This window comes from Perca fluviatilis, chromosome 1 (assembly GCF_010015445.1).
Source record: "Perca fluviatilis chromosome 1, GENO_Pfluv_1.0, whole genome shotgun sequence".
Lineage (NCBI taxonomy): Eukaryota > Metazoa > Chordata > Actinopteri > Perciformes > Percidae > Perca > Perca fluviatilis.
In genome coordinates, this window is record NC_053112.1 from 30552637 (window position 1) to 30566324 (window position 13688).

The following is a 13688-nucleotide window of genomic DNA, read 5'->3' on the forward strand; positions in this document are numbered from 1 at the left end:
TAACCTCATCCATTGTTTTACTTTTCTACAAAATCGAATGCTATCAGAACCATTTCAAAGATGCTACTGTATAACCACAAAGTGGCTTAAAGTTGTATAATAAGATCTTGAGTTTCAAACCTGCATACAGTCAATGATAGTACTTAGTATGGTGGTTTTAGTTGGTCCAGAATACACGTCTCCTTACAATTAGATGTGTAGATATAATATTTATAGGTATCTCTACATTCATAATGCAGTGCTGTTTTTGCATTTCATCCAATTCTTCCACAAACACATTTGGCCATTAAACATTACATTTATATGGCAGACACATTTGTCAAACATGTATTACTGTTTTTCTCCATACATATCTTCAGGAGTAATTTGGGCGTCAGTGGCTTGTTCAAAGACACGTTATAAGGATAGCCAACCCGTTCTTCTTAAATAATATTGACATTTGGATCTTTTATCATTTTTAACAGATTGATTTTAACAGAAAATAAAAATAATTCAACCTGTGTTATATGAACATCACTTTTTGATGATTTATATATTTGGTCTGAGATACTGTTACTTGTGTCTGCTGAAACAAATGTTAAGATTTCATATTACAAATCATGTAATGATAATGAAACATGACTGACATGCAACCATTAACCACAGATTATCATATATAAGATTTGATAGGACTGTAAAACAGTTTGACCTTTTGCACATAAAGCTTCTTCCTTGCAGATAACCGAATATATTACCCTCACTCTGACATAGTTTATAAAAATATTCACTGTTGATGCCCTTTAGATTTTACATATTTACCATAAGGCCATTTTGATGAGCTCTTGAATGACAGTAGTATCTGTTTTTACATTGTGTTATTGGACAGCGTAGATGATTCTTGATTTCTATCACCTTTGAAAAAAAGACACACACACACACACACACACACACACACACACACACACACACACACACTGTTACCAGTACAGCTACTCAGACTTAACTATTCAACAATGCAGGGTTACAGTGGCAAAGCATACAAGCACTCCTGTTTGATATTAACCCTTATCTTGTTGGGACTGCAAGTCCCATGACAAGAAAAAATGTTGCCAAAGATCTGGTAGAAACGATCATTGTGTGTTTGTGTCTTTTGAAAAGCAGAATGCAAGTGTGTATTATTTGTGTTTGTGTGTGTGTGTGTGTGTGTGTGTGTGTGTGTGTGTGTGTGTGTGTGTGTGTGTGTGTGTGTGTGTGTGTGTGTGTGTGTGTGTGTGTGGCCTTCAGGCCTCTCCTAGCCTGCTCCTGCCCCAATGGGAGGGCCGCCTGTAGCGAGGTGAACCATCACGCTGAACCCCCCACCCCCTCCCTCCTCTCTCCCTTACTCCTCCATCTCTCCCAGGAGTGGACCGACACCTCTCCGCTGGCCAGAGGGAAGACCAGCGCCTCTCCTGGGCCTCCTTCTATGTCTCCAATCAGCCTGAGCTGCCATGGCCCTAGGGCTGCTGCAATGTGATAATCTCTGCCTTTTGCGTTATGCATTGCCCCGATGAATTCATCTTGTGACCACCTGGCACTCGTTGTTAGGAAAGTGTTGTTTTTGCAGCAGAGGCTGGGGCGAACGCTGTGAGGGACTGTTTTCTGACTGTCAGAGAGACCCGCTTCTCCTCCCTCCCGCTTCTCTTCATCACTCCTCCTCCAACATCGGCAGAATGTTTTAACCTCTCAAAAGACCCTGGCGTATATGCTGTTGTGGTGGCAGGAGTGGGATTCTTCACCTCAGCAGGACCTGTGTGGGAAAAAGCCCTGCTTGGTATTTAAAAACGGAAGGGCTTTTTGCTGTAAGACAAATTGAAACGCAGGAGGCTAGAGAGGAATGTGGCTGTCAGAGTCAACAGCTGCTAGTTTTTTGCTGTGAATAATCATTGAGGTTGACCCACGGAAGCTGAGGATTGTGTACACATATTTCACAAAATTAAAGGTCGATGCAAACATATGGCGAAGCTTTTGCCCCATAACTTTTGACTTTCTTCAAAGCTGCTTTTGTGACCTCAATTAAATTATGGAAATAGAAACTTGAGGCAGACAGAATCACTGTTGTGTTTCGGCGTCGGGTTTTTATAATACAGGTTCAATCGAAATAATGAATTAATAGATACATTTTTCATAAACCTTCAGCAAAGATGTGCGCCCTGATGCTGAAGAGTCCAAATTTAAATATGGTCTCACATGTACACTATGTAGTCACACTGCACTTGAAATAGCTTGTGGCTCAAAACATTAGAATTTCATATTTTCTTCTTGGTTGCTTCTGTGTGTGTGCATGCGAGAGAGAGAGGGAGAGAAAGACTATAAGCAAGAGAGCAATAAAGTGTCCTTGGCATCACACCAAATCTATAATTTACACTTTTACATAATTGGACTTCGCCTTTGCTGCTTATTGATTGTGCATCCTCGTCTTCTCGTTTTCTCCAAGTGACAGAGCAGCGTGGGTAAATATTTTATTAAACCATTTGGGGAAAAAAATGCTTGACACTTCACCAAGACGTCCTATGTCTGAGAGCGAGAAACAGTGCTTTTGATTTCACACTCATTCAATCGTATTTCTTTTGCGCCAGGCCAGGACACTAAACAGAGACATGGTTCTCGCCACTGGGTCCCTGAACAGGACATTTTTTTGAACCCTCAGAAATGTATTTTTCCACAAGATGAAAATAATCAAATGAAGGTTCGCCTTGTTTATTATGCCTCATTATGTTGTGCTGTAAGAGGATATGATAAATTGAGCTATATACCAGGCACGCTTGCCAGGAAAATCTGATAAGAGAAATATTTACCCCCAGAGTTCTACCAGTAAACCCCCAATGATGAATGAGCAAAGGGCCGAATGCAACATTAATTTGCCAGACACACAATTTTTGGCCCAGAATCTACAATGAAATTTCCTTTTCGTCTAAATTTACAGACACATTTGAAATGGTTTATATATGTAATTTCTGTCTCTCCACAATATTGTGTTATAGTTGTTTAAAAAAAAGAGAATTTTTTTTTTTGTATATATTATATTCTACCTCTAAAGTTGTACATATGAAACACATACAATTACATAAGAATAATATGAAAATGAGTTATGACCATCAGGATTAAAATACAGTGACCACAACAGCAAAAGCAGTTTTCTTTGTTGGTGAAAAAATTTGACATGCTGTCAAAAAAAGTTGCAAGAGACAGAGTTTTAAAAAGCGTTGAAGTCCCTAGTTTTGTAATCTCAGCACTAAGTCATCTAAGACTCAGACAACTATGATGCATCTTAGGGCCAAAGTTCCAAGATGAAATATTAATCAGAGAGTGGTAGCTTGCCAGGCTGCTGTCACTCTCCTATCATCCACAGGACTTTGGACTTGTTAGCCAGGTAGCTACAGGCGAGGCCCCATGGCTGGAACTATACAAGGAGTTGCTGAGTGGGCAGGTGTCTTTGTGTTAAACCTCTCTCTTGTTTTCCTGGACTAACTGTTTGTATTGCTCTGCCTCTGATCATGAAGGGTAACCTTAATCGTGGTGGGTGAAGCCAATCTTTGTGAGCTGTCATTAAAACGGCCCCTGCGGGCATGGTAGCGCGGTAGTAATTTTGCACTCAGGGCTATTGAAGTCACCATCTGAAGAATTACTCCTTTCTTTTCTCTTTTCAACAAGCTGGCTTCAAATCTCTCCCATCTTAATCCTCGGAACAGTGTTTGATTGAACATGACAGCACTGTAACTAAACTTGAAAGGGAATACATGCTGCTGTTGTGACTTTTCTTTGGAAGTAGCATCAGCTTCTTTTTAGGAGGCTTGAGGAACCAAAATTTGCTGAAATCCTTAATGTTGAAAATCTCTTCTTCCCTCGTGTGCTTTATGCAAAAATACATACCGTAAATTGATGTGTATCATGCCGAGCAGACCAGCAAGGGCCACCATTTTGTTCAGTTTTTTTGTTTTTGAATTTAGTAGCTACTATTTTTTTATTTGTTACCTTGTGTTTGAGGTGGTGGAGAAAACAAAAGTAGAAGCTTCAGACCAAACTGTGATGGACTTGGGGCAATTATACTTAATTGGGTCCGATTGGTTCCCCTTCAGCTTGTCCACTCACTTCCCAGTTGAGAGCGACTTGGCTGGGAGTCAGGACTGGAGTGATGCCATTGCTCCTGGCATCTGGTGAACTTTTACTGAGCACTGGCTCGCATGGTTTCTCCTTAACCAACCCCCAGACTCACTGTGACTCCTGCCTTCATGCTGCCTGGTTCACAGTTACAGCTGTGTACCTTTGGAAAGGACCGGGTGGACTAAGAAATATGAATTGCAAATACTGTATGTGTCGTAAACAAAACATTTTCATAAAAGATCTAAGCAAAATATTGTAGATTACTGATCTTTATTCTTAAAACAGGATACATTTTAAAGGATTGAATAGAATGAGTATGTATATGTGTGTATTTGGTCAGAATAGAACAATCCCAGTATGCTGCTGACTTCTAGTAATCGCCCACTATATTGTGTGCTCTCATTTAGGGTCTTCCTCCTGCTCCACGATGCTGCTGCAGACTAATAAGCTTGTCCTGTAATCACGTTATCCGCCCTGTCGGCCCCAGCCAAGGGACCTAATTGGGACAGAGCCTTGGACAAAGTGAAAATTAATAACTTTTGTCAAGCTCCTGGCGCATTGTCTTATGAAGCAGCGCAGGTCAATTAGAAAGCGTGATACGATAAGGTCCAACCAGCAGAGGAGAGCTGACTCAATTAGGACAGGGACTGGACTGGTGAGCCCGCAGTCAGAGAGAGAGATTTCATCCCTAAACTGCAGGTTAATGTGCAGCAGAAATGGACTGTTAGTTGCATTTAAATGTCTTTTGTAAGTTAAGGGGACATGGCATCATACAGATCCACTGGAGACATTTACTATCTGGAAACATTGTTCTATCTCCACACCAAACGAGATGTAATGGTTTTAAGCAGCTGCCTTACCCAGTGTGTATGTATGTGTGTGCACGCATGTGTGCCGAGGTGTGTGTGTGTGTGTGTGTGTACGTGTGTGTGTGTGTGTGTGTGTGTGTTTGTAAAGAGCTTGTGGAGCTGTCACTTAGATAGACTGTTCCCATGCAAGCAGTACAAGCCCCTGAAGCACGTATCAGTGATGCGCATCAAAGGAATTGTGTGAAAGCCTTTATAGTTATAATGGATGGGCAGACAGCAAACTGGAAAACTCTTGATGTTTTCTCTTCCCTCTTTTATTTCTCCCTCCTGAAAATGATGTGTGGGACCAAGTCCAGAAAAGAATGTCAGCAAATCAGTGGCCAAGCTTACTGGAATCACCGGCTTCCTTTTTGTTTAACACCACCATCATTAATACTTTGTCTGTCGTTAAGCTTTATTCCGTTGCCCACGATAGAAACGTGGAAAGCTTCACACTTGATCTGAGCGTGCGCACTGTCTCTCACGACTGCCTCCTTCCTCCCCCTACATGTGCTAATGATTGAGAGTATCTCAGGACTGCCCCAACACATGTAATTTAATTATCAGCTTTACTTTGTGTCAATAGTGTCTGCAAAACACAACTGGCTCAGCAGCAGCCAAGAAGTGCAGGCCTGCAGATAGTTATTCTCAGGAGAGGAAGAACATACTCATCTTTGATTCAACATATTGTCCCCGTGTTTCCTCTCATATCACTACCTGCCTCCCTTGTGGCTTCCCTTAGTTTACTGATCTTAACCTGTCTCAATTTTGCTTTATATTAGTGCTGTCAGTTAAACGCGTTCTTAACGGCATTAACGCAAACCCATTTTAACGTTCTTTTTGGCCTTTGTAGTTTTTTTCACATACTGTTGCAACAACTAGTAACGTTAGAAAAACTACAACACCACACCGGATCTAGCTAGACCGGAAACAAAACAACAGGCACGCCGCACACACTTGTTTGGGCTTGCGAGCCGGCCAAAGAGTAGTAAGCTAACGTGGCGTTTTGAGTGGATGGCGAGCGCTAGACGCCAAAATGGATGCCAATAAGATTCTGAATGGAAAGTTTACTTTTAATAAAGTTGCCAAATGGTTCCATTGACAAGACCAAAGTGATGTGTGTGTTTTGTGGTTGTGAACTGAGCTATCATGGCAGCACGTCCAGTCTGAAATACCACTTGATGGCCAAGCACACAGCCGATGCGAATTCTCCGCCCCCTCGTCAAAGCCAGGCGACAAAAGCACAAGGCAAGCTGATCCACTTTTCCATGTTGATAAGAGCATTAAAATGAAAAAAAATAATGGGACAAAAAGGAATCAAGGGACATTTAGAATAGATAAAAATGTGCGATTAATTGCGAGTTAACTATGACATTAATGCGATTAATCGCGATTAAATATTTTTATTGTTTGACAGCACTACTTTATATGTGACACAATCTACTGCTGCATTGTCGCACTTTATAGTTGTGTTACAGTATTTATAATGGAACACATATACATTATGTCTGATGGTTTCCCAGAAACTGATGTGGGAGGCCGAACCCTCCAAGAAAACTTGCAAACAGAGGCAGAGAGTGTAGGGCAAGGCCAAGTGTCCACAATCGGATTGAGGCCTCAACTCCAAGAACAGGTTTTTCATTGTACTTGGGAGATGAAACAATAGTGAGCTGGATTTAACTGAAATGAACTGTTCTAAATTTAAATGAATTGACCTGAATTCAATACGCTGATTTGACTTGAATGGTGATACTTTTCTGAGCAGTGAATTAGATAAGGTGTTACTGAAAAAATGCCTGACAAAACCACTCGCATGTTGTTTAGTAGTCCCAATGCTTGAGGCAGTGCTTCCGCTCCTAATCCAGCACCATGAAACCGATCAAATAGCCAGTACATGGTCACATAATGTGATACTGTACGCATCACGCTGTAACATGAGGCAGATGTCTCAATCTGTACTTTCCAAGTATCCCAATTGTTAGCAATTCAATCTTGGGCTTCATCTGTGCGTAACCTAGTAAGCAGTCCCTCCTGCCACCACATTATTGTTCCCTCCCATCACTCTTCTTTCTCGTGGAAGTCTCAGCTCCCTTCCATACAGGTAATGCAGACAAATGGGACTTTAATGCTATTCACAGTCCCATCCTACATTCCCTCGCTTTGTCATCAGTTTGCCTCAGGTTTAAACACATTTCTCGACCTTAAGCAGCACTTTATTGTGGCGTGTTATTTTGTCCAATTGGATTAAATGGACAGTAACTAGGAATCCATTTGAACCTGATCCTTGCTCAGGCTTCCTCAGCCAACTCCATTAACTGTCATACTTGTCCAGAAGCCCTCTCGTGCAATGGCCAAATGTGTAAGTTGATGCATCATCAATATCCATGCAGGGAGAATTGCACAGTCTTTAAAAAGTAAAACCTTATATTTTACGTCTTTCCACTGAGGCAGCAGATCAAATCAGCAACAGCGCAGGCCCTGCTCTAATATGTTTAAACACTGATGAGACGCAACTCTAGACTCCCCCGAATGGGACCACGGCACTCTCACTCTCAGTGTCTCAGCGTAAAGTGGTCTCATCCATGAAGTTATGAGTGTAGACACAGACACTGGTGCTAGTTTACCCACATTAGAGGCTCCTTATCAGTGCTTTCGAGACCCATCCCTTTCTCACATCTCCATCGTGAAATACTTTTCTTTCCTATGGAGTGGTCTCCCTCGTGGAGGTTTGAGAGGGTAGAGGCAGGAGTTTGGGCGTATGAATCCCTGTAGTGAGTGCTACTCTTTGGGCTTATTCCATGGATCTCCCCCCGCTGTCTGTTGGGACTCTCTCTTGATGCTGTAGAGTAAGAGGACACCAATGCCCTGAGCAGCCTCTCAGATTTATTGAAACTTCTTGTCCTGTCCCGGTAGCTCATTTGTCAGGAGACCTAATTTACACTGGCCCTTAAGACTAATTGCAAATTTGCGAAAAAATGCTGATGTCGTTGGAACTGAGGAGGCTTTTTTTTGCCCCTCCCTCAGTGTCCCTTGCCATGCATTTGCTAATGTGTTTCATCTGTAGAGCATAAAATAGACAGTGTTTCTTTCCTCTGTGTGTGTGTGTGTGTGTGTGTGTGTGTGTGTGTGTGTGTGTGTGTGTGTGTGTGTGTGTGTGTGTGTGTGTGTGTGTGTGTGTGTGTGTGTGTGTGTGTGTGTGTGTGTGTGTGTGCGCAAAGACACAGCCACAGCGTTAGGGTGTGTGAGAGAGAAAACGCTCCAAGATAAACCACTAATAGGACTACTAACAAACAGGAAATAGTGACAAAAACACAAACATTATTTACTGTTTAATTCAATTCTGAGAGACCAATGCCCACCCATCTTCCCTATCAAGTTATCAAGGCCAGAAACAAACCCCAAGACACCGGCCACATGGTACTGTCTATTCTTGGCAACCAGCAGACACCACATGACAATTAGCAGTACAATTATCCCAGCCACTGGGTAGCTCTATGTGCAGATGGCAATTGCTCCTAATGAGAGGACTTTTATAAAGCAGAATATATGCATATGAAATATAGAGGGATCTATATTAAATTGCTGTTGTACACATTTTTTACATACAGTTCTGTATTTCTGCATTCTACTGCAGCTGTATCCATACAGACATAGCAAGACTGCATGTACTTTTATGGAAATGTCTTAATCATAGGAGGGCAGATTCCTGAGGTTTCTGTAAATGTTGTCCATAAATGCATAATGTTTTAGACGGTAAAACATCTGAGAAGTAGGAAGGTCTGTTATAAAGACAGATCATGGTTTTACCCTGACCATTAGATTACATTTCATTTATACGTCTTCCAACAATAATGTTTATATCCTTAAGAGGGTGTGAAGTATTTTGGGCTAAAAGGCAGAGCTGTGGTGTGCAATGTTCAGTGCAGATGTGAGCGCAGAGCACATGCTGGTTGATTTGAGGGATAATATGCAACCACATGACTCAATCAGGAGATCTCCTCCCTTCATCAGGGTTTTGACACATCCAGCATACTTTGTGGCCGTTTCACATGCAAGTATTTAGAAAACTGACAGATTCTTGTCATGGAGAACATGTTTCAGGAAATCTCCTCTGCATGTGTGCACACTTTTGAAAATGGAACCGTGTAACATTTTGAATCGAGGGTTTCCAGTAATTATTATTTTTCCGTCTATCGTCAATTCGCTTGTAGTCCTTGCAAAGTCTTGAATGCTGTCCTGAAAGACATGTTGCTCCAACCCATTTTTTTTTTCCTAACATATTTTGAAGACATTTTGGCCCAGTATTTCAGCAGCAACACACATGCACATAGAGAGTAAAAAAACACCTCTATAGGGGGAGTTGGAAGGGTTGAGCAATTATCTGATTACGAAAAACATTATATGTCAAAAAGAACAACAACATGTAATTGGCTTGGTGTGTTCGAGCTGCAGAAGGCCAGATGTAGAAACGTGTGCATGTCTGTCAATGTAATGGTTAACAGCTTGACCACATAGTCCATAAGGCTTGCACCAGGAGTGCTCAAACAGCAATAAAATCCAATTCTAGCATTTGTTAATACTAGACACTCCAATTTGATTGGTAAAATTCACACTCTAATAGGCTTATAAAGGATTTCTTGGGCGCAGAACAATGAGCTGGAGGGTTAGAGCAGTGCCAGGTCATGGACACCCAGAGATTCACAACATCCCCCCCTTCTGGGCATGCTTAGTTTCCTCCATATCCACCAGTTACCTCTGCAGCTCTGTTTAAAAGCCAGTCGGGATGTTCCAAAGGTATTTAATAGTAGTGGTGGTGGGGGGGATTTCTGGACCTCCCACACTCAGGTTCAACCAAAGAGCCATGGCTTTTCTCTTTCGCCCCACCCCATCTCTGCCTCTCCGTCTTTCTTTTTCTCTCCCCCGACCATATGTGTAAGTGTAGAAAAAAAAGCTTTTTAACCAGAGGCACCTTTCTCTTGCACCTTGCCCAGTTGCTCCCCTTTCTGTTGAAGACAACACAGAGGGATAGTAAGCCCACACATAGGGAACACATTTACCCAGGCAAAGGGCCAGAGCATTGCATTCCCATGGACCTGCTAGGGGAAAGAACTGCAGAGCACATTTTACACGTAAATATTCCGAATTGGATGTGGCACATCCTCTCTTTTTTTTTTTTTTTTTTTTTTCTCCCCCTCCTCCCTCTTTCTCACGTCTCATCCCCTTCACTCAAATCAGGCTTCCATGTTTTGACTGGCCATGTTGGCCACGGTGGCCAAGACAGGAGTAAAGCAAAAGCAGAGAAGGGCTTGAGATTCATTAGATTTTGATTTGTATTGCATCAGGAATTCAGACTTGTTAATTCAGACTTTACCTCATGGTTCAGATATTTTGGGGGTAGACAGGAGGAGAGCATGTTCAGCACTCCCCCTCTGTAAAACCATGTGTTCTGTATGTATTTGTTTTTGTATATTTGTGTCTATGTCTATCGAACTGTCAGTTGTGACTTAAGACCTAAGGGCTTGTTTCGTTTTGTGTATGTGAATGTGTACAAGCCTGTTTGCCTCCAGAGACCATTGTGTGCAACCACATCTCCAGTTCCCCAGTACTGATCTCTATCTTTCACACATGTAACTGGCACTATCCATCAGCGCCTTGCATTGGCATGTCTCTCTGTTGTTTGTTGTCGCTGTCACTCTTTTGTATTTGATGTATTGCAGCATTTAATACATGCTGCAAAAATGATTGGCCACTAGGACCAGTTTTGAAGAAGTATGAACTTGAGCTTTAGCTAGTGCTGTATTTGGGTGAATATGTATGTCTGTTTCTGTAATATCAATTTAGTGTAGAGTTTATGTGATCTCAATTTCAGTGTGCGTTTCTTTCTCTTCCCCAGTGGTGGTGATGGTGGCAGTGGTGGGATTATGGAGTGGGTGTTTGCTCCCTTTCAACAGTCTCTCCACATGGCCTCCTGCCTCCTTTGTCTTTTTATAGCCTCCTTCTGGGAGACGCTGCTCCCTCCCAGAATGCAACACAAGCCAAAACACCTCTCAGTTCCTTCGCCAGAGCCCGTTACCCAGGGAATACTGCTATTCCTCCCCTACTTTTCTACACACACCTTCTCTCATCTCTCATCCCCCCACCTCCAATCCCTCTCTCTTCAGCCTGGGCTGGACACAGATTTTTGTTTTTGGAGCATGAAAGTGATATGTGAGTCATAGCGTTACACTTGAAACTGAAGCCTTGGGTTTCAACTATGACAAGTTTAACCTTATGTGTTCCTGAATTATTATAGTCACCTCTCAGTCACATTCATTTTATCACCTTCAATTTGCAGTGGAAAGAATGTGGGATCATTCTTTGCACTATGAAATCATTCAGACAACTTTACTGATCGTAAAAGTATGCTGACCAGTATGCGCTGTATACCAAATGTAATTTAGTGTTGTCAGCTCTGCAACATTTTTAGGAGAAAGCTTCTCTCCACAATCACATTGTGATTGTGAGCATGATATAAAATGTTGGTCTCATTGTCATTTTTATGTTAAAGAAACCTACCAATGCCAGTGGAGTTCATTGTTTTACATTAATAGTACAGTGCCACACCTCGTGATTCTACATTGATTTCATACTGTCCAGGCAGACTGGTTGGTTTTCGCTCATTACAATGCAATATGAGAACTTGCAGAGACTTGGGACAGTTAATCCATCACAGTGAATAATTTGCGGCCTTTATTTTCTATTTGGAAAGTCTAAATTATGCGTTGTGGCGTATTTGTGAGTGAGGAAAGCTCTCATGGTAAGCTGTTTATTACTGCACCAACATGCAGGTTTTTAAGAGATATGTGTTGAAGAGAATTATATTCAAAAGCAATGCCACCTACAGCACAAATAGTATGCAAATGAATTGTTCCTTGCATTATAAAGTAGACCTAGACTGAAAAATTGTCCCAAGACACATCAGCAGATCTTTGGTCCTATTTTAATGATCTAAGCGCACGGCGTGAAGCGCCTGGCGCAGGTGCGTTGAGGGCGTGTACGAATCCACTTTTGCAAGTTTAACGGCGGAAAACAGGGTCTGTGCACCAGGTGCATGGTTCAAAAGGGTTGCACTTAGTGTCTTAATTAATTCATAGGTGTGTTTTGGGTGTAACATGCAATAAACCAATCAGTGTCATCTCCCATTCCCTTTAAAAGCCAAGCGCATTTGTACCTTGGCGTACCTTTTTAATCTTTTGCATGTTTGTGTGCTGCTGCACGTCCAAGTGTGTGTGTGTAACAAGCATAGTGTGTGCGCACTGTGCACAAGCCTAAAATAACAATAAAATGCTGCGATATTGACTTCAGACCAGGTTTTTGTTGGTCAATGGCGCGATCACTTTCCGCTGCCTCAAGGCGCAGGTGCATTTGCTATTTAAACGACATGGGCGCTGGACGGGAAATTGACTGCATCGGGCTTAAACTAGCAAAAACACTTGTGTCGTGCTTTGCGCTGTGCCGCGCCGGGTGCAAGATAGGGCCCATAAGCTTATTGCAAATATATTATCAGTGTGCCGGACAATAACTAACAATAAATTGCAGTAAAGGTATGCCAAACTAGGCTTGAGGTAATTTATAAAGAGTGTCACCATTACATTGTTTGTCCATCAGTTAGCATGTACAACTGTAAAATGTCCAACTTAGTATGTATCTTGGTCACATTTCTTTAAAAAATTAAAACAAATACAAGATTTTTTTTGTTTTGTTCCCAGATATGGATATCAGGATTGGGCCCCAAAAAGCCAGTATGGGCTTTATTACAAAGATTGTTATTTTAAGGCTAACTCTAACAGGAAAGTTTTCAGAAGGGACCCTATTGCAAATGCACAATAAATAATAATGCTCTGTTTACTTTGTATTAATTTGTAGTACTTATTTCAATTACGTCTCTACTAATTAATTTATCAGCACATTAAAATGAATGGAAACCAATGGCTGCCCAGTTTCTGCTCCAACCCACTGGACCCTGCACAGAATACGCATATATAAAAAATGGATGGATATGTAGATAGATTGAAGCTGCCCAGAAGGTAGAAAATGTATCCAAAAAAATATGATGTGCTTTTGGAAGTGGTTAACATGCAATAATATAACATATGTGCGTAGTTAATGGGCCATAACAAGCAAAACCACATCCATAGTCTGCAGACTGCAAGTGTTTAAGGTGTTTTTCTTTGTTTTTCACACAGGCATTATTGACCACATAAGCCATTACTTAGTTTTGGTATTTCATGTGTCTGCAGTTTAGATAACTTATTGCCCCTTTCCCTGGGGCTGGCAGCGTTACACTCCTAGCCCATTCCTAACTGGCCCTGGCCTTCTTCCTGTCTCTGTCCCTCACCACACCCACCCTGCACCCCTGTGTGGCATGAGACGTACAGGCGTGCCACTGCACTGACATGGTCGTTTGTCTTCTGACCGCCGTGGCATATGGAGAGGGCTGGCACTGCACAGATGTCCACTAAGTGCTGATGAAGGGAGTGAGGAATGGATGGGCTCAGGCTAAGACATCTTTGCCAGTGCTGCTAGAGCCTGGTACTCCTCTGCCCTGCTGGTGTTGTTACCTTTACTGTGCTGAGGAGGGGTGCAATGGGGCTATTCAATAAAGTATGTGTTTCCAGATATCTAGGAAAGTGAGTGAGCATGTGTTTGCCTTCGCTCTCTCTCTAACTCTGTGTGTCTGTA